We start from the raw sequence: 27,671 nt of genomic DNA, 5'->3' as shown, positions 1-27,671 counted from the left end.
TGGACACTGGACACTTTTGGATTGTGTGAGGCCCAATGAATATCTGAGCGCTATGTGACAGGCTCGATGGCACAGCTGTGACCAAAGTGACTAGAGGATAAGGGAGATTTTGAATCTCTGCACACACTTTTGGACACTGGACACTTTTGGATTGTGTGAGGCCCACTGATATCTGAGCGCTATGTCACAGGCTTGATGGCACAGCTGTGACCAAAGTGACTAGAGGATAAGGGAGATTTTGAATCTCTGCACACACTTTTGGACACTGGACACTTTTGGATTGTGTGAGGCCCACTGATATCTGAGCGCTATGTCACAGGCTCGATGGCACAGCTGTGACCAAAGTGACTAGAGGATAAGGGAGATTTTGAAACTCTGCACACACTTTTGGACACTGGACACTTTTGGATTGTGTGAGGCCCAATGAATATCTGAGCGCTATGTGACAGGCTCGATGGCACAGCTGTGACCAAAGTGACTAGAGGATAAGGGAGATTTTGAAACTCTGCACACACTTTTGGACACTGTACACTTTTGGATTGTGTGAGGCCCACTGATATCTGAGCGCTATGTCACAGGCTCGATGGCACAGCTGTGACCAAAGTGACTAGAGGATAAGGGAGATTTTGAATATCTGCACACACTTTTGGACACTGAACACTTTTGGATTGTGTGAGGCCCAATGAATATCTGTGCACTATGTGACAGGCTCGATGGCACAGCTGTGACCAAAGTGACTAGAGGATAAGGGAGATTTTGAATCTCTGCACACACTTTTGGACACTGGACACTTTTGGATTGTGTGAGGCCCACGGACATCTGAGCGCTATGTGACAGGCTCGATGGCACAGCTGTGACCAAAGTGACTAGAGGATAAGGGAGATTTTGAAACTCTGCATACACTTTTGGACACTGGACACTTTTGGATTGTGTGAGGCCCACTGATATCTGAGCGCTATGTCACAGGCTCGATGGCACAGCTGTAACCAAATTGACTAGAGGATAAGGGAGATTTTGAATCTCTGCACACACTTTTGGACACTGGACACTTTTGGATTGTGTGAGGCCCACTGATATCTGAGCGCTATGTCACAGGCTCGATGGCACAGCTGTGACCAAAGTGACTAGAGGATAAGGGAGATTTTGAATCTCTGCACACACCTTTGGACACTGGACACTTTTGGATTGTGTGAGGCCCAATGAATATCTGAGCGCTATGTGAAAGGCTCGATGGCACATCTGTGACCAAAGTGACTAGAGGATAAGGGAGATTTTGAATCTCTGCACACACTTTTGGACACTGGACACTTTTGGATTGTGTGAGGCCCACTGATATCTGAGCGCTATGTGACAGGCTCGATGGCACAGCTGTGACCAAAGTGACTAGAGGATAAGGGAGATTTTGAATCTCTGCACACACTTTTGGACACTGGACACTTTTGGATTGTGTGAGGCCCAATGAATATCTGAGCGCTATGTGACAGGCTCGATGGCACAGCTGTGACCAAAGTGACTAGAGGATAAGGGAGATTTTGAAACTCTGCACACACTTTTGGACACTGGACACTTTTGGATTGTGTGAGGCCCACTGATATCTGAGCGCTATGTGACAGGCTCGATGGCACAGCTGTGACCAAAGTGACTAGAGGATAAGGGAGATTTTGAATCTCTGCACACACTTTTGGACACTGGACACTTTTGGATTGTGTGAGGCCCACTGATATCTGAGCGCTATGTCACAGGCTCGATGGCACAGCTGTGACCAAAGTGACTAAGGGAGATTTTGAATCTCTGCACACACTTTTGGACACTGGACACTTTTGGATTGTGTGAGGCCCAATGAATATCTGAGCGCTATGTGACAGGCTCGATGGCACAACTGTGACCAAAGTGACTAGAGGATAAGGGAGATTTTGAATCTCTGCACACACTTTTGGACACTGGACACTTTTGGATTGTGTGAGGCCCAATGAATATCTGAGCGCTATGTGACAGGCTCGATGGCACAGCTGTGACCAAAGTGACTAGAGGATAAGGGAGATTTTGAATCTCTGCACACACTTTTGGACACTGGACACTTTTGGATTGTGTGAGGCCCAATGAATATCTGAGCGCTATGTGACAGGCTCGATGGCACAGCTGTGACCAAAGTGACTAGAGGATAAGGGAGATTTTGAATCTCTGCACACACTTTTGGACACTGGACACTTTTGGATTGTGTGAGGCCCACTGATATCTGAGCGCTATTTGACAGGCTCGATGGCACAGCTGTGACCAAAGTGACTAGAGGATAAGGGAGATTTTGAATCTCTGCACACACTTTTGGACACTGGACACTTTTGGATTGTGTGAGGCCCAATGAATATCTGAGCGCTATGTGACAGGCTCGATGGCACAGCTGTGACCAAAGTGACTAGAGGATAAGGGAGATTTTGAATCTCTGCACACACTTTTGGGCACTGGACACTTTTGGATTGTGTGAGGCCCACTCATATCTGAGCGCTATGTCACAGGCTCGATGGCACAGCTGTGACCAAAGTGACTAAGGGAGATTTTGAATCTCTGCACACACTTTTGGACACTGGACACTTTTGGATTGTGTGAGGCCCAATGAATATCTGAGCGCTATGTGACAGGCTCGATGGCACAACTGTGACCAAAGTGACTAGAGGATAAGGGAGATTTTGAATCTCTGCACACACTTTTGGACACTGGACACTTTTGGATTGTGTGAGGCCCAATGAATATCTGAGCGCTATGTGACAGGCTCGATGGCACAGCTGTGACCAAAGTGACTAGAGGATAAGGGAGATTTTGAATCTCTGCACACACTTTTGGACACTGGACACTTTTGGATTGTGTGAGGCCCAATGAATATCTGAGCGCTATGTGACAGGCTCGATGGCACAGCTGTGACCAAAGTGACTAGAGGATAAGGGAGATTTTGAATCTCTGCACACACTTTTGGACACTGGACACTTTTGGATTGTGTGAGGCCCACTGATATCTGAGCGCTATTTGACAGGCTCGATGGCACAGATGTGACCAAAGTGACTAGAGGATAAGGGAGATTTTGAATCTCTGCACACACTTTTGGACACTGGACACTTTTGGATTGTGTGAGGCCCAATGAATATCTGAGCGCTATGTGACAGGCTCGATGGCACAGCTGTGACCAAAGTGACTAGAGGATAAGGGAGATTTTGAATCTCTGCACACACTTTTGGACACTGGACACTTTTGGATTGTGTGAGGCCCACTGATATCTGAGCGCTATGTCACAGGCTCGATGGCACAGCTGTGACCAAAGTGACTAGAGGATAAGGGAGATTTTGAATCTCTGCACACACTTTTGGACACTGGACACTTTTGGATTGTGTGAGGCCTACTGATATCTGAGCGCTATGTCACAGGCTCGATGGCACAGCTGTGACCAAAGTGACTAGAGGATAAGGGAGATTTTGAATCTCTGCACACACTTTTGGACACTGGACACTTTTCGATTGTGTGAGGCCCAATGAATATCTGAGCGCTATGTGACAGGCTCGATGGCACAGCTGTGACCAAAGTGACTAGAGGATAAGGCAGATTTTGAATCTCTGCACACACTTTTGGACACTGGACACTTTTGGATTGTGTGAGGCCCACTGATATCTGAGCGCTATGTCACAGGCTCGATGACACAGCTGTGACCAAAGTGACTAGAGGATAAGGGAGATTTTGAATCTCTGCACACACTTTTGGACACTGGACACTTTTGGATTGTGTGAGGCCCAATGAATATCTGAGCGCTATGTGACAGGCTCAATGTCACAGCTGTGACCAAAGTGACTAGAGGATAAGGGAGATTTTGAATCTCTGCACACACTTTTGGACACTGGACACTTTTGGATTGTGTGAGGCCCACTGATATCTGATCGCTATGTGACAGGCTCGATGGCACAGCTGTGACCAAAGTGACTAGAGGATAAGGGAGATTTTGAATCTCTGCACACACGTTTGGACACTGGACACTTTTGGATTGTGTGAGGCCCACTGATATCTGTGCGCTATGTCACAGGCTCGATGGCACAGCTGTGACCAAAGTGACTAGAGGATAAGGGAGATTTTGAATCTCTGCACACACTTTTGGACACTGGACACTTTTGGATTGTGTGAGGCCCACTGGTATCTGAGCGCTATGTCACATGCTCGATGGCACAGCTGTGACCAAAGTGACTAGAGGATAAGGGAGATTTTGAATCTCTGCACACACTTTTGGACACTGGACACTTTTGGATTGTGTGAGGCCCAATGAATATCTGAGCGCTATGTGACAGGCTCGATGGCACAGCTGTGACCAAAGTGACTAGAGGATAAGGGAGATTTTGAATCTCTGCACACACTTTTGGACACTGGACACTTTTGGATTGTGTGAGGCCCACTGATATCTGAGCGCTATGTCACAGGCTCGATGGCACAGCTGTGACAAAAGTGACTAGAGGATAAGGGAGATTTTGAATCTCTGCACACACTTTTGGACACTGGACACTTTTGGATTGTGTGAGGCCCACTGATATCTGAGCGCTATGTCACAGGCTCGATGGCACAGCTGTGACCAAAGTGACTAGAGGATAAGGGAGATTTTGAATCTCTGCACACACTTTTGGACACTGGACACTTTTGGATTATGTGAGGCCCAATGAATATCTGAGCGCTATGTGACAGGCTCGATGGCACAGCTGTGGCCAAAGTGACTAGAGGATAAGGGAGATTTTGAATCTCTGCACACACTTTTGGACACTGGACACTTTTGGATTGTGTGAGGCCCACTGATATCTGAGCGCTATGTGACAGGCTCGATGGCACAGCTGTGACCAAAGTGACTAGAGGATAAGGGAGATTTTGAATCTCTGCACACACTTTTGTACACTGGACACTTTTGGATTGTGTGAGGCCCACTGATATCTGAGCGCTATGTGACAGGCTCGATGGCACAGCTGTGACCAAAGTGACTAGAGGATAAGGGAGATTTTGAATCTCTGCACACACTTTTGGACACTGGACACTTTTGGATTGTGTGAGGCCCAATGAATATCTGAGCGCTATGTGACAGGCTCGATGGCACAGCTGTGACCAAAGTGACTAGAGGATAAGGGAGATTTTGAATCTCTGCACACACTTTTGGACACTGGACACTTTTGGATTGTGTGAGGCCCACTGATATCTGAGCGCTATGTCACAGGCTTGATGGCACAGCTGTGACCAAAGTGACTAGAGGATAAGGGAGATTTTGAATCTCTGCACACACTTTTGGACACTGGACACTTTTGGATTGTGTGAGGCCCACTGATATCTGAGCGCTATGTCACAGGCTCGATGGCACAGCTGTGACCAAAGTGACTAGAGGATAAGGGAGATTTTGAAACTCTGCACACACTTTTGGACACTGGACACTTTTGGATTGTGTGAGGCCCAATGAATATCTGAGCGCTATGTGACAGGCTCGATGGCACAGCTGTGACCAAAGTGACTAGAGGATAAGGGAGATTTTGAATCTCTGCACACACTTTTGGACACTGGACACTTTTGGATTGTGTGAGGCCCACTGATATCTGAGCGCTATGTCACAGGCTCGATGGCACAGCTGTGACAAAAGTGACTAGAGGATAAGGGAGATTTTGAATCTCTGCACACACTTTTGGACACTGGACACTTTTGGATTGTGTGAGGCCCACTGATATCTGAGCGCTATGTCACAGGCTCGATGGCACAGCTGTGACCAAAGTGACTAGAGGATAAGGGAGATTTTGAATCTCTGCACACACTTTTGGACACTGGACACTTTTGGATTATGTGAGGCCCAATGAATATCTGAGCGCTATGTGACAGGCTCGATGGCACAGCTGTGGCCAAAGTGACTAGAGGATAAGGGAGATTTTGAATCTCTGCACACACTTTTGGACACTGGACACTTTTGGATTGTGTGAGGCCCACTGATATCTGAGCGCTATGTGACAGGCTCGATGGCACAGCTGTGACCAAAGTGACTAGAGGATAAGGGAGATTTTGAATCTCTGCACACACTTTTGTACACTGGACACTTTTGGATTGTGTGAGGCCCACTGATATCTGAGCGCTATGTGACAGGCTCGATGGCACAGCTGTGACCAAAGTGACTAGAGGATAAGGGAGATTTTGAATCTCTGCACACACTTTTGGACACTGGACACTTTTGGATTGTGTGAGGCCCAATGAATATCTGAGCGCTATGTGACAGGCTCGATGGCACAGCTGTGACCAAAGTGACTAGAGGATAAGGGAGATTTTGAATCTCTGCACACACTTTTGGACACTGGACACTTTTGGATTGTGTGAGGCCCACTGATATCTGAGCGCTATGTCACAGGCTTGATGGCACAGCTGTGACCAAAGTGACTAGAGGATAAGGGAGATTTTGAATCTCTGCACACACTTTTGGACACTGGACACTTTTGGATTGTGTGAGGCCCACTGATATCTGAGCGCTATGTCACAGGCTCGATGGCACAGCTGTGACCAAAGTGACTAGAGGATAAGGGAGATTTTGAAACTCTGCACACACTTTTGGACACTGGACACTTTTGGATTGTGTGAGGCCCAATGAATATCTGAGCGCTATGTGACAGGCTCGATGGCACAGCTGTGACCAAAGTGACTAGAGGATAAGGGAGATTTTGAAACTCTGCACACACTTTTGGACACTGTACACTTTTGGATTGTGTGAGGCCCACTGATATCTGAGCGCTATGTCACAGGCTCGATGGCACAGCTGTGACCAAAGTGACTAGAGGATAAGGGAGATTTTGAATCTCTGCACACACTTTTGGACACTGGACACTTTTGGATTGTGTGAGGCCCAATGAATATCTGTGCACTATGTGAAAGGCTCGATGGCACAGCTGTGACCAAAGTGACTAGAGGATAAGGGAGATTTTGAATCTCTGCACACACTTTTGGACACTGGACACTTTTGGATTGTGTGAGGCCCACGGAGATCTGAGCGCTATGTGACAGGCTCGATGGCACAGCTGTGACCAAAGTGACTAGAGGATAAGGGAGATTTTGAATCTCTGCACACACTTTTGGACACTGGACACTTTTGGATTGTGTGAGGCCCAATGAATATCTGAGCGCTATGTGACAGGCTCAATGGCACAGCTGTGACCAAAGTGACTAGAGGATAAGGGAGATTTTGAATCTCTGCACACACTTTTGGACACTGGACACTTTTGGATTGTGTGAGGCCCACTGATATCTGATCGCTATGTGACAGGCTCGATGGCACAGCTGTGACCAAAGTGACTAGAGGATAAGGGAGATTTTGAATCTCTGCACACACGTTTGGACACTGGACACTTTTGGATTGTGTGAGGCCCACTGATATCTGAGCGCTATGTCACAGGCTCGATGGCACAGCTGTGACCAAAGTGACTAGAGGATAAGGGAGATTTTGAATCTCTGCACACACTTTTGGACACTGGACACTTTTGGATTGTGTGAGGCCCACTGGTATCTGAGCGCTATGTCACATGCTCGATGGCACAGCTGTGACCAAAGTGACTAGAGGATAAGGGAGATTTTGAATCTCTGCACACACTTTTGGACACTGGACACTTTTGGATTGTGTGAGGCCCAATGAATATCTGAGCGCTATGTGACAGGCTCGATGGCACAGCTGTGACCAAAGTGACTAGAGGATAAGGGAGATTTTGAATCTCTGCACACACTTTTGGACACTGGACACTTTTGGATTGTGTGAGGCCCACTGATATCTGAGCGCTATGTCACAGGCTCGATGGCACAGCTGTGACAAAAGTGACTAGAGCATAAGGGAGATTTTGAATCTCTGCACACACTTTTGGACACTGGACACTTTTGGATTGTGTGAGGCCCACTGATATCTGAGCGCTATGTCACAGGCTCGATGGCACAGCTGTGACCAAAGTGACTAGAGGATAAGGGAGATTTTGAATCTCTGCACACACTTTTGGACACTGGACACTTTTGGATTGTGTGAGGCCCAATGAATATCTGAGCGCTATGTGACAGGCTCGATGGCACAGCTGTGGCCAAAGTGACTAGAGGATAAGGGAGATTTTGAATCTCTGCACACACTTTTGGACACTGGACACTTTTGGATTGTGTGAGGCCCACTGATATCTGAGCGCTATGTGACAGGCTCGATGGCACAGCTGTGACCAAAGTGACTAGAGGATAAGGGAGATTTTGAATCTCTGCACACACTTTTGTACACTGGACACTTTTGGATTGTGTGAGGCCCACTGATATCTGAGCGCTATGTGACAGGCTCGATGGCACAGCTGTGACCAAAGTGACTAGAGGATAAGGGAGATTTTGAATCTCTGCACACACTTTTGGACACTGGACACTTTTGGATTGTGTGAGGCCCAATGAATATCTGAGCGCTATGTGACAGGCTCGATGGCACAGCTGTGACCAAAGTGACTAGAGGATAAGGGAGATTTTGAATCTCTGCACACACTTTTGGACACTGGACACTTTTGGATTGTGTGAGGCCCACTGATATCTGAGCGCTATGTCACAGGCTTGATGGCACAGCTGTGACCAAAGTGACTAGAGGATAAGGGAGATTTTGAATCTCTGCACACACTTTTGGACACTGGACACTTTTGGATTGTGTGAGGCCCACTGATATCTGAGCGCTATGTCACAGGCTCGATGGCACAGCTGTGACCAAAGTGACTAGAGGATAAGGGAGATTTTGAAACTCTGCACACACTTTTGGACACTGGACACTTTTGGATTGTGTGAGGCCCAATGAATATCTGAGCGCTATGTGACAGGCTCGATGGCACAGCTGTGACCAAAGTGACTAGAGGATAAGGGAGATTTTGAAACTCTGCACACACTTTTGGACACTGTACACTTTTGGATTGTGTGAGGCCCACTGATATCTGAGCGCTATGTCACAGGCTCGATGGCACAGCTGTGACCAAAGTGACTAGAGGATAAGGGAGATTTTGAATCTCTGCACACACTTTTGGACACTGGACACTTTTGGATTGTGTGAGGCCCAATGAATATCTGTGCACTATGTGACAGGCTCGATGGCACAGCTGTAACCAAAGTGACTAGAGGATAAGGGAGATTTTGAATCTCTGCACATATTTTTGGACACTGGACACTTTTGGATTGTGTGAGGCCCACGGACATCTGAGCGCTATGTGACAGGCTCGATGGCACAGCTGTGACCAAAGTGACTAGAGGATAAGGGAGATTTTGAAACTCTGCATACACTTTTGGACACTGGACACTTTTGGATTGTGTGAGGCCCACTGATATCTGAGCGCTATGTCACAGGCTCGATGGCACAGCTGTAACCAAATTGACTAGAGGATAAGGGAGATTTTGAATCTCTGCACACACTTTTGGACACTGGACACTTTTGGATTGTGTGAGGCCCACTGATATCTGAGCGCTATGTGACAGGCTCGATGGCACAGCTGTGACCAAAGTGACTAGAGGATAAGGGAGATTTTGAATCTCTGCACACACCTTTGGACACTGGACACTTTTGGATTGTGTGAGGCCCAATGAATATCTGAGCGCTATGTGAAAGGCTCGATGGCACATCTGTGACCAAAGTGACTAGAGGATAAGGGAGATTTTGAATCTCTGCACACACTTTTGGACACTGGACACTTTTGGATTGTGTGAGGCCCACTGATATCTGAGCGCTATGTGACAGGCTCGATGGCACAGCTGTGACCAAAGTGACTAGAGGATAAGGGAGATTTTGAATCTCTGCACACACTTTTGGACACTGGACACTTTTGGATTGTGTGAGGCCCAATGAATATCTGAGCGCTATGTGACAGGCTCGATGGCACAGCTGTGACCAAAGTGACTAGAGGATAAGGGAGATTTTGAAACTCTGCACACACTTTTGGACACTGGACACTTTTGGATTGTGTGAGGCCCACTGATATCTGAGCGCTATGTGACAGGCTCGATGGCACAGCTGTGACCAAAGTGACTAGAGGATAAGGGAGATTTTGAATCTCTGCACACACTTTTGGACACTGGACACTTTTGGATTGTGTGAGGCCCACTGATATCTGAGCGCTATGTCACAGGCTCGATGGCACAGCTGTGACCAAAGTGACTAGAGGATACGGGAGATTTTGAATCTCTGCACACACTTTTGGACACTGGACACTTTTGGATTGTGTGAGGCCCAATGAATATCTGAGCGCTATGTGACAGGCTCGATGGCACAGCTGTGACCAAAGTGACTAGAGGATAAGGGAGATTTTGAATCTCTGCACACACTTTTGGACACTGGACACTTTTGGATTGTGTGAGGCCCAATGAATATCTGAGCGCTATGTGACAGGCTCGATGGCACAGCTGTGACCAAAGTGACTAGAGGATAAGGGAGATTTTGAATCTCTGCACACACTTTTGGGCACTGGACACTTTTGGATTGTGTGAGGCCCACTGATATCTGAGCGCTATGTCACAGGCTCGATGGCACAGCTGTGACCAAAGTGACTAAGGGAGATTTTGAATCTCTGCACACACTTTTGGACACTGGACACTTTTGGATTGTGTGAGGCCCAATGAATATCTGAGCGCTATGTAACAGGCTCGATGGCACAACTGTGACCAAAGTGACTAGAGGATAAGGGAGATTTTGAATCTCTGCACACACTTTTGGACACTGGACACTTTTGGATTGTGTGAGGCCCAATGAATATCTGAGCGCTATGTGACAGGCTCGATGGCACAGCTGTGACCAAAGTGACTAGAGGATAAGGGAGATTTTGAATCTCTGCACACACTTTTGGACACTGGACACTTTTGGATTGTGTGAGGCCCAATGAATATCTGAGCGCTATGTGACAGACTCGATGGCACAGCTGTGACCAAAGTGACTAGAGGATAAGGGAGATTTTGAATCTCTGCACACACTTTTGGACACTGGACACTTTTGGATTGTGTGAGGCCCACTGATATCTGAGCGCTATTTGACAGGCTCGATGGCACAGCTGTGACCAAAGTGACTAGAGGATAAGGGAGATTTTGAATCTCTGCACACACTTTTGGACACTGGACACTTTTGGATTGTGTGAGGCCCAATGAATATCTGAGCGCTATGTGACAGGCTCGATGGCACAGCTGTGACCAAAGTGACTAGAGGATAAGGGAGATTTTGAATCTCTGCACACACTTTTGGACACTGGACACTTTTGGATTGTGTGAGGCCCACTGATATCTGAGCGCTATGTCACAGGCTCGATGGCACAGCTGTGACCAAAGTGACTAGAGGATAAGGGAGATTTTGAATCTCTGCACACACTTTTGGACACTGGACACTTTTGGATTGTGTGAGGCCCAATGAATATCTGAGCGCTATGTGACAGGCTCGATGGCACAGCTGTGACCAAAGTGACTAGAGGGTAAGGCAGATTTTGAATCTCTGCACACACTTTTGGACACTGGACACTTTTGGATTGTGTGAGGCCCACTGATATCTGAGCGCTATGTCACAGGCTCGATGACACAGCTGTGACCAAAGTGACTAGAGGATAAGGGAGATTTTGAATCTCTGCACACACTTTTGGACACTGGACACTTTTGGATTGTGTGAGGCCCAATGAATATCTGAGCGCTATGTGACAGGCTCAATGGCACAGCTGTGACCAAAGTGACTAGAGGATAAGGGAGATTTTGAATCTCTGCACACACTTTTGGACACTGGACACTTTTGGATTGTGTGAGGCCCACTGATATCTGATCGCTATGTGACAGGCTCGATGGCACAGCTGTGACCAAAGTGACTAGAGGATAAGGGAGATTTTGAATCTCTGCACACACGTTTGGACACTGGACACTTTTGGATTGTGTGAGGCCCACTGATATCTGTGCGCTATGTCACAGGCTCGATGGCACAGCTGTGACCAAAGTGACTAGAGGATAAGGGAGATTTTGAATCTCTGCACACACTTTTGGACACTGGACACTTTTGGATTGTGTGAGGCCCACTGGTATCTGAGCGCTATGTCACATGCTCGATGGCACAGCTGTGACCAAAGTGACTAGAGGATAAGGGAGATTTTGAATCTCTGCACACACTTTTGGACACTGGACACTTTTGGATTGTGTGAGGCCCAATGAATATCTGAGCGCTATGTGACAGGCTCGATGGCACAGCTGTGACCAAAGTGACTAGAGGATAAGGGAGATTTTGAATCTCTGCACACACTTTTGGACACTGGACACTTTTGGATTGTGTGAGGCCCACTGATATCTGAGCGCTATGTCACAGGCTCGATGGCACATCTGTGACCAAAGTGACTAGAGGATAAGGGAGATTTTGAATCTCTGCACACACTTTTGGACACTGGACACTTTTGGATTGTGTGAGGCCCAATGAATATCTGAGCGCTATGTGACAGGCTCGATGGCACAGCTGTGGCCAAAGTGACTAGAGGATAAGGGAGATTTTGAATCTCTGCACACACTTTTGGACACTGGACACTTTTGGATTGTGTGAGGCCCACTGATATCTGAGCGCTATGTGACAGGCTCGATGGCACAGCTGTGACCAAAGTGACTAGAGGATAAGGGAGATTTTGAATCTCTGCACACACTTTTGTACACTGGACACTTTTGGATTGTGTGAGGCCCACTGATATCTAAGCGCTATGTGACAGGCTCGATGGCACAGCTGTGACCAAAGTGACTAGAGGATAAGGGAGATTTTGAATCTCTGCACACACTTTTGGACACTGGACACTTTTGGATTGTGTGAGGCCCAATGAATATCTGAGCGCTATGTGACAGGCTCGATGGCACAGCTGTGACCAAAGTGACTAGAGGATAAGGGAGATTTTGAATCTCTGCACACACTTTTGGACACTGGACACTTTTGGATTGTGTGAGGCCCACTGATATCTGAGCGCTATGTCACAGGCTTGATGGCACAGCTGTTACCAAAGTGACTAGAGGATAAGGGAGATTTTGAATCTCTGCACACACTTTTGGACACTGGACACTTTTGGATTGTGTGAGGCCCACTGATATCTGAGCGCTATGTCACAGGCTCGATGGCACAGCTGTGACCAAAGTGACTAGAGGATAAGGGAGATTTTGAAACTCTGCACACACTTTTGGACACTGGACACTTTTGGATTGTGTGAGGCCCAATGAATATCTGAGCGCTATGTGACAGGCTCGATGGCACAGCTGTGACCAAAGTGACTAGAGGATAAGGGAGATTTTGAAACTCTGCACACACTTTTGGACACTGGACACTTTTGGATTGTGTGAGGCCCACTGATATCTGAGCGCTATGTCACAGGCTCGATGGCACAGCTGTGACCAAAGTGACTAGAGGATAAGGGAGATTTTGAATCTCTGCACACACTTTTGGACACTGGACACTTTTGGATTGTGTGAGGGCCAATGAATATCTGTGCACTATGTGACAGGCTCGATGGCACAGCTGTGACCAAAGTGACTAGAGGATAAGGGAGATTTTGAATCTCTGCACACACTTTTGGACACTGGACACTTTTGGATTGTGTGAGGCCCACGGACATCTGAGCGCTATGTGACAGGCTCGATGGCACAGCTGTGACCAAAGTGACTAGAGGATAAGGGAGATTTTGAAACTCTGCATACACTTTTGGACACTGGACACTTTTGGATTGTGTGAGGCCCACTGATATCTGAGCGCTATGTCACAGGCTCGATGGCACAGCTGTAACCAAATTGACTAGAGGATAAGGGAGATTTTGAATCTCTGCACACACTTTTGGACACTGGACACTTTTGGATTGTGTGAGGCCCACTGATATCTGAGCGCTATGTCACAGGCTCGATGGCACAGCTGTGACCAAAGTGACTAGAGGATAAGGGAGATTTTGAATCTCTGCACACACTTTTGGACACTGGACACTTTTGGATTGTGTGAGGCCCAATGAATATCTCAGCGCTATGTGAAAGGCTCGATGGCACATCTGTGACCAAAGTGACTAGAGGATAAGGGAGATTTTGAATCTCTGCACACACTTTTGGACACTGGACACTTTTGGATTGTGTGAGGCCCACTGATATCTGAGCACTATGTGACAGGCTCGATGGCACAGCTGTGACCAAAGTGACTAGAGGACAAGGGAGATTTTGAATCTCTGCACACACTTTTGGACACTGGACACTTTTGGATTGTGTGAGGCCCAATGAATATCTGAGCGCTATGTGACAGGCTCGATGGCACAGCTGTGACCAAAGTGACTAGAGGATAAGGGAGATTTTGAAACTCTGCACACACTTTTGGACACTGGACACTTTTGGATTGTGTGAGGCCCACTGATATCTGAGCGCTATGTGACAGGCTCGATGGCACAGCTGTGACCAAAGTGACTAGAGGATAAGGGAGATTTTGAATCTCTGCACACACTTTTGGACACTGGACACTTTTGGATTGTGTGAGGCCCACTGATATCTGAGCGCTATGTCACAGGCTCGATGGCACAGCTGTGACCAAAGTGACTAGAGGATAAGGGAGATTTTGAATCTCTGCACACACTTTTGGACACTGGACACTTTTGGATTGTGTGAGGCCCAATGAATATCTGAGCGCTATGTGACAGGCTCGATGGCACAGCTGTGACCAAAGTGACTAGAGGATAAGGGAGATTTTGAATCTCTGCACACACTTTTGGACACTGGACACTTTTGGATTGTGTGAGGCCCAATGAATATCTGAGCGCTATGTGACAGGCTCGATGGCACAGCTGTGACCAAAGTGACTAGAGGATAAGGGAGATTTTGAATCTCTGCACACACTTTTGGGCACTGGACACTTTTGGATTGTGTGAGGCCCACTGATATCTGAGCGCTATGTCACAGGCTCGATGGCACAGCTGTGACCAAAGTGACTAAGGGAGATTTTGAATCTCTGCACACACTTTTGGACACTGGACACTTTTGGATTGTGTGAGGCCCAATGAATATCTGTGCACTATGTGACAGGCTCGATGGCACAGCTGTGACCAAAGTGACTAGAGGATAAGGGAGATTTTGAATCTCTGCACACACTTTTGGACACTGGACACTTTTGGATTGTGTGAGGCCCACTGATATCTGAGCGCTATGTGACAGGCTCGATGGCACAGCTGTGACCAAAGTGACTAGAGGATAAGGGAGATTTTGAATCTCTGCATACACTTTTGGACACTGGACACTTTTGGATTGTGTGAGGCCCACTTATATCTGAGCGCTATGTCACAGGCTCGATGGCACAGCTGTGACCAAAGTGACTAGAGGATAAGGGAGATTTTGAATCTCTGCACACACTTTTGGACACTGGACACTTTTGGATTGTGTGAGGCCCACTGATATCTGAGCGCTATGTGACAGGCTCGATGGCACAGCTGTGACCAAAGTGACTAGAGGATAAGGGAGATTTTGAATCTCTGCACACACTTTTGGACACTGGACACTTTTGAATTGTGTGAGGCCCACTGATATCTGAGCGCTATGTCACAGGCTCGATGGCACAGCTGTGACCAAAGTGACTAGAGGATAAGGGAGATTTTGAATCTCTGCACACACTTTTGGACACTGGACACTTTTGGATTGTGTGAGGCCCACTGATATCTGAGCGCTATGTCACAGGCTCGATGGCACAGCTGTGACCAAAGTGACTAAAGGATAAGGGAGATTTTGAATCTCTGCACACACTTTTGGACACTGGACACTTTTGGATTGTGTGAGGCCCAATGAATATCTGAGCGCTATGTGACAGGCTCGATGGCACAGCTGTGACCAAAGTGACTAGAGGATAAGGGAGATTTTGAATCTCTGCACACACTTTTGGACACTGGACACTTTTGGATTGTGTGAGGCCCAATGAATATCTGAGCGCTATGTGACAGGCTCGATGGCACAGCTGTGACCAAAGTGACTAGAGGATAAGGGAGATTTTGAATCTCTGCACACACTTTTGGACACTGGACACTTTTGGATTGTGTGAGGCCCACTGATATCTGAGCGCTATGTGACAGGCTCGATGGCACAGCTGTGACCAAAGTGACTAGAAGATAAGGGAGATTTTGAATCTCTGCACACACTTTTGGACACTGGACACTTTTGGATTGTGTGAGGCCCACTGATATCTGAGCGCTATGTGACAGGCTCGATGGCACAGCTGTGACCAAAGTGACTAGAGGATAAGGGAGATTTTGAATCTCTGCACACACTTTTGGACACTGGACACTTTTGGATTGTGTGAGGCCCACTGATATCTGAGCGCTATGTCACAGGCTCGATGGCACAGCTGTGACCAAAGTGACTAGAGGATAAGGGAGATTTTGAATCTCTGCACACACTTTTGGACACTGGACACTTTTGGATTGTGTGAGGCCCACTGATATCTGAGCGCTATGTCACAGGCTCGATGGCACAGCTGTGACCAAAGTGACTAAAGGATAAGGGAGATTTTGAATCTCTGCACACACTTTTGGACACTGGACACTTTTGGATTGTGTGAGGCCCAATGAATATCTGAGCGCTATGTGACAGGCTCGATGGCACAGCTGTGACCAAAGTGACTAGAGGATAAGGGAGATTTTGAATCTCTGCACACACTTTTGGACACTGGACACTTTTGGATTGTGTGAGGCCCAATGAATATCTGAGCGCTATGTGAAAGGCTCGATGGCACAGCTGTGACCAAAGTGACTAGAGGATAAGGGAGATTTTGAATCTCTGCACAAACTTTTGGACACTGGACACTTTTGGATTGTGTGAGGCCCACTGATATCTGAGCGCTATGTGACAGGCTCGATGGCACAGCTGTGACCAAAGTGACTAGAGGATAAGGGAGATTTTGAATCTCTGCACACACTTTTGGACACTGGACACTTTTGGATTGTGTGAGGCCCAATGAATATCTGTGCACTATGTGACAGGCTCGATGGCACAGCTGTGACCAAAGTGACTAGAGGATAAGGGAAATTTTGAATCTCTGCACACACTTTTGGACACTGGACACTTTTGGATTGTGTGAGGCCCACTGATATCTGAGCGCTATGTGACAGGCTCGATGGCACAGCTGTGACCAAAGTGACTAGAGGATAAGGGAGATTTTGAATCTCTGCACACACTTTTGGACACTGGACACTTTTGGATTGTGTGAGGCCCACTGATATCTGAGCGCTATGTCACAGGCTCGATGGCACAGCTGTGACCAAAGTGACTAGAGGATAAGGGAGATTTTGAATCTCTGCACACACTTTTGGACACTGGACACTTTTGGATTGTCTGAGGCCCACTGATATCTGAGCGCTATGTTACAGGCTCGATGGCACAGCTGTGACCAAAGTGACTAGAGGATAAGGGAGATTTTGAATCTCTGCACACACTTTTGGACACTGGACACTTTTGGATTGTGTGAGGCCCAATGAATATCTGAGCGCTATGTGACAGGCTCGATGGCACAGCTGTGACCAAAGTGACTAGAGGATAAGGGAGATTTTGAATCTCTGCACACACTTTTGGACACTGGACACTTTTGGATTGTGTGAGGCCCAATGAATATCTGAGCGCTATGTGACAGGCTCGATGGCACAGCTGTGACCAAAGTGACTAGAGGATAAGGGAGATTTTGAATCTCTGCACACACTTTTGGACACTGGACACTTTTGGATTGTGTGAGGCCCACTGATATCTGAGCGCTATGTCACAGGCTCGATGGCACAGCTGTGACCAAAGTGACTAGAGGATAAGGGAGATTTTGAATCTCTGCACACACTTTTGGACACTGGACACTTTTGGATTGTGTGAGGCCCAATGAATATCTGAGCGCTATGTGACAGGCTCGATGGCACAGCTGTGACCAAAGTGACTAGAGGATAAGGGAGATTTTGAATCTCTGCACACACTTTTGGACACTGGACACTTTTGGATTGTGTGAGGCCCACTGATATCTGAGCGCTATGTGACAGGCTCGATGGCACAGCTGTGACCAAAGTGACTAGAGGATAAGGGAGATTTTGAATCTCTGCACACACTTTTGGACACTGGACACTTTTGGATTGTGTGAGGCCCAATGAATATCTGAGCGCTATGTGACAGGCTCGATGGCACAGCTGTGACCAAAGTGACTAGAGGATATGGGAGATTTTGAATCTCTGCACACACTTTTGGACACTGGACACTTTTGGATTGTGTGAGGCCCAATGAATATCTGAGCGCTATGTGACAGGCTCGATGGCACAGCTGTGACCAAAGTGACTAGAGGATAAGGGAGATTTTGAATCTCTGCACACACTTTTGGACACTGGACACTTTTGGATTGTGTGAGGCCCACTGATATCTGAGCGCTATGTCACAGGCTCGATGGCACAGCTGTGACCAAAGTGACTAGAGGATAATGGAGATTGGATTGCTTTTAAAAAAGCAGTTTGCGGAGCAGTGGGTAAACAGCAATGCAGGAATGTCAGGAAGCCTTAGAAGGCAGCCCAACAACCAACACCACTGATACACCACTATATAGCCTCCCCTTGCACTGCACACACAGTGACTGGTGTGTTGTGCAGGCCAAATCGCTAGCAGCAGAAGCAGTTTTTTTGTCTTCTTCCCTGCCTAACGCTCTCCCTACAGAATCAGCAACCTCTCCCTATACTGAGATCGGCAGAAGTAAGATGGCGGTCGGCGTGCACGCCCTTTTATACCCCCTGTGACGCCCACCAAAGCAAGCCAATCACTTGCATGCCCTTCTGAAAGATGGTGGTGACCCCTGCCTATGTCGTCATGTTGCCCACAGTGTCCGTGGATCCTGATTGGCTGAAAAAGAGCGCAAAACAAACTTTTGAAACGCGACTTTGGCGCGTAAGTCGCCGTCCTCGTGGCCGACCTCATCCTAGGGTCGGGTTTCGTTTCATGAAACCCGACTTTGCCAAAAGTCGGCGACTTTTGAAATTGTTCTACCCGTTTCGCTCAACTCTATTAGAGAATATTATCCCTCTGTTTTCTCCCTGCGTGGAGTTTCTACTGTATAACAAACCCCTTTCACCCTTGATCTGTGTACAGTCCGTTACTGCATCCTACGTGCCTGCAGTCTCCTCACAATCCCTCTCCTCTCTGCATAATAACCTCTGTGCAGGTCACAGAGCATGCCCACACTTTTCTATAGAATCAAAAGTCATTTTCAGAATTTTGGGGGGCCTATGTGCCTACTATAAAGCAAATCTTTATAATAAATAGATAAAGAAATAATAAAAGAAAAAATAATAAAAGAATAAAAATAAATAAAAGAAAAAATATAACATAATTTCATAACACAGCAAAAACAAAGAAATGAATCAGAGCATAAGATGGTCTACGCGCAGTGTGTAAGAGCATGTTGACACTGTGACAGTTTTACAGCCAAAACAAAAAATCAAATTGAGTTTGTCTCTTATAGTAAGTAAATAAGAAAAAAAAAATAATAGGACATGTGAATAACATGGGGGTTCTTAGTTAACTCTCTTTTCATTAAAAAAAAAGTGTAAAAGTCATCATCCAGCGAAAAATTGTACACATCGGGACCGTTTTAGCCTGTTTCTAGTATTAAAACCTTACCTTTTTTTAAAAAAAACATCATAATATAGTTATAATGATTAAGTAAAATGTAGGAGATATAATCTTTTTCAAACCATTTAAAGAAAAAAAATGACATCTATAGACAATGTAGACGAAAAGGGTAAGTATATTGTTCTCTATGGATGGGACATTCTTTGACAAGTCATTTCTGTTTTTAATTAACATCATTATTTGTCTCTTAATGTTCTAAATTAAGACGTCAGTCGCTCGGATATAAATAAACGTGATACATCAGAACCGCGATTCTGTTAATTCCTACATTAGTGTGAAAGATAGAAAAAATGTGTAAAAGAAGGAGAGGGAATAGAATTTTGTTACAGATAGCACAAATATGTTGATTCCATTTTTATTGCATTGTTTCCGCTTTTATAGGTGGTTTCTTTCTGAATGGAGAGTGGTTTGTGCTCTGGGTTTACATGGAGAGTTTTAATATTGTGAATGTTCTTCTGCAGCGGTATTAGTCTTCTATGCATCACCTTATTATTTATTTACAGTGCAGGAGCAGCTGAGGAATAATCCCATCCGCCACTCCTACTCTCACTCTTATTAGCGGCAGCAGGAGTCGGATGATGGGAGCAGTTGTTTCATCAGCTGACACAAGTGACCGGAGGTAAACTTCATACCTCCGATCACAGCTGAGTGCTCATGCTGTATTTTGACAGCGTGGGATCCGCGGCTTTCTGATTGGTGGGGATGATTTCACCGCCGATCAGAAGCAGTATTGGCAACGCTGTCATGCACATGAAAGTGTGACAAACAGCCGGTGTTCCGGCAGCCGAACATGAACAGTAACACAGACTTCCTGGTGAAGTCCATGTTCGGTGTCCAAACAGTAGGTGTTCGGTACAGACGCCAAACTTTAATGTTCGGGTTCGCCCATCTCTAGTTAATATCCATTTTTTGGTGAGGTCACTTTGACTTTGCCAAGGCTGCATATGTTTTAAAAAGAGTTAAAATAGAGATGAGCAAATCTTTGGAAACTAAAATTCACCGACTGAATTTGATTTGTGGCAAATAAATTTACTCAAATCTCACTACTGAAAAGCTTGTAATTGCTAAGAAAATACACATTGGGAGAAAAGAGATAGACAGAACCCTGCTGATTATGAGATATTACATATTGGAGAGAGAGAGAGCGAGAGATAGGACCCTACTGATCACAAGTGCTTACACTCTACAGGAGAGAGAGGACCCCGCTGACCATAAGAACTTACACTCTACAGGAGAGAGAGAGAACCCAAGTGATCAAAAGAGCTTAAACTCTATAGGAGAGAGAGAAGACTCCGCTGATAATAAGAACTTACACTCTATACGATACTGAGAGAAGAACCCGATGACAATAAGAGCTTACGCTCTACAGGAGAGAGCGAACCCAGGTGATCAAAAGAGCTTACACTCTATAGGAGAGAGAGAGAAGACTCTGCTAATCATAAGAACTTACACTCTATACGATACAGAGAGAAGAACCCGCTGACCATAAGAGGTTACACTCTACTGGAGAGAGAACCCCGCTGACCATAAGAACTTACACTGTACAGGAGAGAAAGAGGACTCTGTCGATCATAAGAGCTTACACTCTACAGCAGGGAGAGAGGACAATGCTGACCATAAGAGCTTACACTCTAAAGAAGAGAGAGAGGTCTGCACTGACCATAAGAGCTTACACTTTACAGGAGAGAGAGGGGACCCTGCTGATCATAAGAGCTTACACTCTATAGGAGAGAAAGTGAGGACCCTGCTGACCATAACAGCTTACACTCCACAGGAGAAAGAGGACCCCACTGATCATATAAGCTTACACTCTACAGGAAAGAGAGAGGATCCACTGACCATAAGAGCTTACACTCTACAGGAGAGATAGAGAATCCCTCTGACCATAAGAGCGTACACTCTACAGGAGCAAGAGAGGACCCCGCTGACTTTAAGAGCTTACACTCTACAGTAGAGAGAGAGAACAACATTGACTATGAGAACTTACACTCTACAGGAGAGAGAGAGGATCCCACTGACCATAAGAGCTTACACTCTACAGGAGAGAGAAGACTCTTGACCAAAAGAGCTTACACTCTACAGGAGAGGGAGAAAATCCATTGACCATAACAGCTTACACTCTACAGGAGAGAGAGAGGACTCTGCTGACCATAACAGCTTACACTCTACAGGAGAGAGAGAGGACCCTGCTGACTATAAGAGCTTACACTCTACAGGAGCGAGAGAGGACCGAGATGACCATAAGAGCTTACAATCTGCAGGAGAGAGAGAGAGGACTCTGCTGTCCATAAGAGCTTACACTCTACAAAAGGGAGAGAACACCTCCCTGACCATAAGAGCTTACACTCTATAGGAGAGAGAGAGGACCCCGCTGACCATAAGAGCTTGCACTCGACAGGAGAGAGACAGAACTCCGCGACCATAAAAGCTTACACTCTACAGGAGAGTGAGCGAGAGGACCCTGCTGACCATAATTGTTTACACTCTACAGGAGAGAGAGACTTACCCAGTAACTCTGCAGATGGAAACTACTCTGTCATACAAAATGTCCTCCTTGGTTGATTTTGAATTTCAAATGATTCAATCATCTAGTACATCTAGCCAAAAACTGTCCTCATCTGAATGAAGCTTTCAGAATTCCATCAAAATGCTGCTAAAACAACTTCATTCAGATTTATAGGTTAATTTCCACAACAGAAATTTCTGCAACATATCAGCCTAATGTGAACATATAATTATCTATGGAAGAGGGTACCAAAGATGAGCAGGCTATTTGTGATACAAATGGGATATGCATGAGTGAGAGACTGGTATAGATAGGCATCCAGTCAATAAGATAGTGATTGCAGTACATTGAAACATCCATTTGGATACTATGAATTGTGACCGGAATCTGAACTTTTCCTACCATGAGGAGAGCACACACTCAGGAATGTGAAAAGCAACCACCTGCTCAGGCATTGTTGTGGGAGTTGGAAGGGAGGAATGTGAGAACCAAACCAACTGAGATAAAGGAGGAATGTGAAAAAAAACCTGATTCACTGCGCATGTCAGTGCGTGATCATTCCAATTAATATTATAAATAATAATAATAATAATAAATTTTATTTTTATAGCGCCGACATATTCCGCAGCACTTTACATTTCAGAGGGGATTTGTACAGACAATAGACATTACAGCATAACAATAATCACATACAGTAGATTATAACAAATACCAAGAGGAGTGAGGGCCCTGCTCGCAAGCTTAGTCTATGAGGAAAGAGGTAGACACGAAAGGTGGGTGGTAACAGTTGCCCTGATTGTATGGACCAGCCATAATGTTAAGTGTGTAACAGTACAGACACAGAGGGCTAATAGATGCATAAAGCATGTGGGAACATGATGCTTGGAACCTGGTTATGGTAAAACTTTTGGCTCTATAAAAAGTACTGACCTCCTCAGCGGGTGGGGACTTTCCAGACGATTCAAGTGGACGCACTTAGTCTGTGATGCTTACCGAGGAAAACCCCTTCCCGCTGATCGAGAGGTCCCCCGATGTGAAGGGTGATGCTACAATAACTCGGTAATTATTATTGATGCTGAAATCTTTCATGTCATAACTGTCGTTTTTAAATCAATGAGACTATTCATGTGCTATGTAAAACAAAATGATTGCTTGCTAAAATAAAAGATTGTCAATAATCTTTGCCTGGTTGGGATGCCAGTGAGCGCTACGTAAGTTAAGGTAAATAACCTAATTTGGGAGAAAATTTAGCAAGACATAAATTGGCGTAGTCGGCAGGATTTTTCAAATTTCAGGCTTTTGAGTAAAAAGATTTTTGTAGTTGTAACTAGGAAGGTTTTTGGTATGTTCTATAGTCTGGAGAAGTGATAATTGTAAAGTTGTGATAGGTTGCATCTATTTGGCAGAAAGCCAATTTTGGAAAATCCTAAATAACTTTTTGCCTGAATATAATTTTGAAATTCTATTTTTTGTCAAAATACGGAATATTAGTTAAGGTTTCTTTGTGCAAAAAATCAGCATTTGGCATTTTGCCAAATTTTTGTTACAATGTTCAGGCGAAGTAATAAAGAAAAGTTGAGGAAAAAACGGAGGTTCCTGGCTGGACCGAAGCTCTGTATGATATAATAGCGCATGAATTGGGGAGTAGTGGACTTGCAGAGGCATAGGATAATAAACTCAAGGGCTCAGAGCCCCATGATGTTGTTAGTGTACTCATGGGGATCTCTGCAAAGGCAGGTGATGCAGATAACCCCTCGATGTTGTTTAGTTACTCGAGGTTTTCCCTGCAAAGGCAGGTGATGCAGTTAACCCATGATGTTGTTGGTTTACTCATGGGGATCCCTGCAAAGGCAGGTGAGGCAGATAACCCCTCGATGTTGTTTAGTTACTCGAGGTTTTCCCTGCAAAGGCAGGTGATACAGTTAACCCATGATGTTGTTAATGTACTCATGGGTGTCCCCGCCAAGGCGGGTGATGTTGTGTCGCTTGGGCGACGAACTTGGATTCTGCTCAGTGCATATCGCGCGATGCATGAGCGGAATCAACAAATGCAGAGGAAGTGCTCTCAATTGGAACAAAAGATAACAGAAGTAGGAGGGCAGAAAGTGGTGTTAGAATGTAACACCTGGTTGTAAAAAGACAAGTGAGAACATTATCAGAATGTAGATGGAAAAAAAAAAAAAAAAAAACTGCAGTAAAAGTTCCTGGAATACTGGAAAAGAAAATGGAAAAGCAGTCAATATGCTGAATTATATGGGTTTTTTTTGTTGTTGTTTTTGGCTTTGAAACATGAACAAGTTTCAGAATGTTATCTGTATACTGATTCATGGTCAGTGGCTAATGGATTAGCTACTTGGATCATGGGATGGAAAAAGCATAATTGGATGATTCATGGTAAAGAAATTTGGGGTAGGGAAGTGTGGCAATATTTGGAGGAAATGGTGCAAGAGACGCTTACCACTGTCTTTCATGTTGATGCTCATATGCCAATTGACTCACTTGAACGTTTGTTTAACTCTGAAGCAGATAAAGCAGCTGCTATTCGACAAAATACTACTGAGATTGATGCTGGAGAAAAAGAAGCATGGCTGCAAGGTACAGCCGTTTGGGCTCATCAGAAAAGCGGACATCTTGGAGAAAAAGCCACTTACAGGTGGGCCCAGGAGAGAGGTGTGCCTCTGACACTTGACATAATAAAACAAACTATACAACATTGCCCAATATGTCAACATTCACAAAAACGAGAGGTACCACACACCGTAATGGGACACATAGGCAGAGGCCAGTTACCTGCTCAGATATGGCAAATGGATTTCATCGGCCCTTTGTCAGAGAGTAGGGGGTGTAAGTATGTCTGTACTGCGGTAGATACATATTCAGGACTGATGGTGGGCTTTCCGTGTAAAGCAGCCACCCAATGGAGCACAGAGCGGACCTTAGAGATAATAACACAGTATTATGGGGTCCCCTTACAAATTCAAACTGATAATGGATCTCATTTCACTGGAGATGCCATTAAAAAATATGCTCAGGACAACAATATACAATGGGTATATCATATACCTTACTATCCACAAGCAGCAGGTTTGGTGGAAAGAATGAATGGATTATTAAAATCCACATTGAGAAAACTTAATCAATCTGATACACAGTATGGACAATGGAGAGACAATTTGAGTGAGGCTTTACAGATAATTAACAACAGGCCTATCACAGACTCTATGACTCCTCTCATGAGGATGCTTACACCCAATCTCACCATACATGAGGCACACCTGATAAGGTCCGTCATATGGTGGAAAACTGATCAAGAAGCACGAATACCGGAACAAGCAACTCCACATTCAGCAGGTTTGGATTTGAGTGCATTGAAAACTGTTGTGATCCCACAGGGGAAAGTAAAACCAATAGCTACAGGATTGGGGTGTCAGATTCCAAAGGACCACTATGGACAGATAGCCACTAGGTCTAGTTTGGCATTAAAGGGGGCCATGGTGGTGGGAGGAGTCATAGATGCAGATTATCAAGGAGAAATCAAAGTATTAATGATACATTTGGGGAATGAGCCTCTAATTTTGGAGAAAGGACAGCGTATTGCGCAAATGCTTTTGATTCCAATAAATTTGTCAGATGTGCAAGAGGGAACAGCCCCTTCAGAATTAACGATCAGAGGCTCAAAAGGTTTTGGCTCTTCTAACATCACTAATGTGGGAGCCAAAATCTGGGTTCAAAATACCCAAGGACCGCCTTCAGAGGCTGAAGTGATAGCAATAGGCAAAGACCATACCCTGTTAATTATGAGGCCAGGAGTAGAAAAAATGGGAATATATCCCACAAGAAAAATGTTATTTGAGAGAATAATGTTGATTATTGATTTTATAGATTCCAAATCTTCAAATATGGTTAAGTGGAATCCTTGGGCTCGCGTGTTTGGACAGCATCGGTGCCTGGACTCCTGGAATCTGTCTGACTACAAAATTCAGGAAGGAGTACGTTCCGAGGCCAGGAGTGGAAGTGTGATTTGCGGGAATAATACTGTTTTAGTTTTATTTTAGAATCAAAAACTGTTGACAACCCTTGGAATCCTTGGTATCGTGAATTTGGCAGTTCCTTAAAGTGACGCTCGGACGTCGGGGAAAAAGGTGACGAATACCAGAAAAGGAATGATGGGATGGGGATGGGTCAATTCGACCAAATCCAGGAATCAAGATAATTTTATTTGTGAAGCAAATCAAAGGTGTTACTTTCTAAATATTGCATTTGATGGAACTTTCTGGGCTGGAGCCCTGAAATCAAAGGAGATACCGATCTATATATGCGGTGCACAAGAATACTGGAAAGGTTGAAATAAATGATGTTGAAGATGTTTTGACTTTGCAAGATAAGCGGATGCCTACAATATGGCAGCCAGTTAGCATGCAGGTTGGAATAGACACTATTATGCTGAATTTACAGAATGTTACTAACAAATTTAATTTAATGAACAAGCGTGGAGGACCGTGATCAATACAATCCTCCAAAATGGTTTGCAATGATATATATTGTACTGGAGTAATTTATGTATGTAATGTTACCAAATCAGATGTAATGTGTAGATATGTAGTGGCCCCATTGATATTGGAGGTACCAGAAAATTTGTATTATTGAATGCCTCGATTTAATGGTCCATATATAGCTTACAAAATGTGTTGCAAGAAACCACAAGTGCTCATGGTGTCCTATAAAGATGGTGTTTAAAAGACTGCAATCAAGGACCGATTGTGATACAAATGGGATATGCATGAGTGAGAGACTGGTATAGATAGGCAACCAGTCAATAAGATAATGATTGCAGTACATTGAAACATCCATTTGGATACTATGGATTGTGACCGGAATCTGAACTTTTCCTACCTTGAGGAGAGCACACACTCAGGAATGTGAAAAGCAACCACCTGCTCAGGAATTGTTGTGGAAGTTGGAAGGGAGGAATGTGAGAACCAAACCAACTGAGATAAAGGAGGAATGTGAAAAAAAACCTGATTCACTGCGCATGTCAGTGCGTGATCATTCCAATTAATATTATAAAAAGTACTGACCTCCTCAGCGGGTGGGGACTTTCCAGACGATTCAAGTGGACGCACTTAGTCTGTGATGCTTACCGAGGAAAACCCCTTCCCGCTGATCGAGAGGTCCCCCGATGTGAAGGGTGATGCTACAATAACTCGGTAATTATTATTGATGCTGAAATCTTTCATGTCATAACTGTCGTTTTTAAATCAATGAGACTATTCATGTGCTATGTAAAACAAAATGATTGCTTGCTAAAATAATAGATTGTCAATAATCTTTGCCTGGTTGGGATGCCAGTGAGCGCTACGTAAGTTAAGGTAAATAACCTAATTTGGGAGAAAATTTAGCAAGACACTATTCGCTGAGGATTTTAGTGGAGCAGAGAAACAGGAATGCTCAGTTTAAAGGATCCGTTTTTTGTGGGGTACTGAGAACAGAGAGGAGACTAGATATAAGCCAACCA

General features: G+C 45.2%; 1 long non-coding RNA gene across 1 annotated transcript; it reads left to right on the top strand.

Annotated features, from left to right (window-relative positions):
• The first annotated feature begins 23,077 nt into the window (after window positions 1-23,077).
• On the top strand, window positions 23,078-26,898 carry LOC141097834 (uncharacterized). Its single transcript, XR_012234053.1, has 2 exons — window positions 23,078-23,215; window positions 24,680-26,898. It is a non-coding gene; the product is annotated as an uncharacterized lncRNA (long non-coding RNA).
• Window positions 26,899-27,671: the final 773 nt, after the last annotated feature.

This window comes from Dendrobates tinctorius, unplaced genomic scaffold (assembly GCF_039654945.1).
Source record: "Dendrobates tinctorius isolate UK_male_01 unplaced genomic scaffold, ASM3965494v1 ptg000086l, whole genome shotgun sequence".
NCBI lineage: Eukaryota > Metazoa > Chordata > Amphibia > Anura > Dendrobatidae > Dendrobates > Dendrobates tinctorius.
The sequence above is the reverse complement of the archived record's forward strand: the minus strand, read 5'-3'. Positions and strand labels throughout refer to the sequence as shown.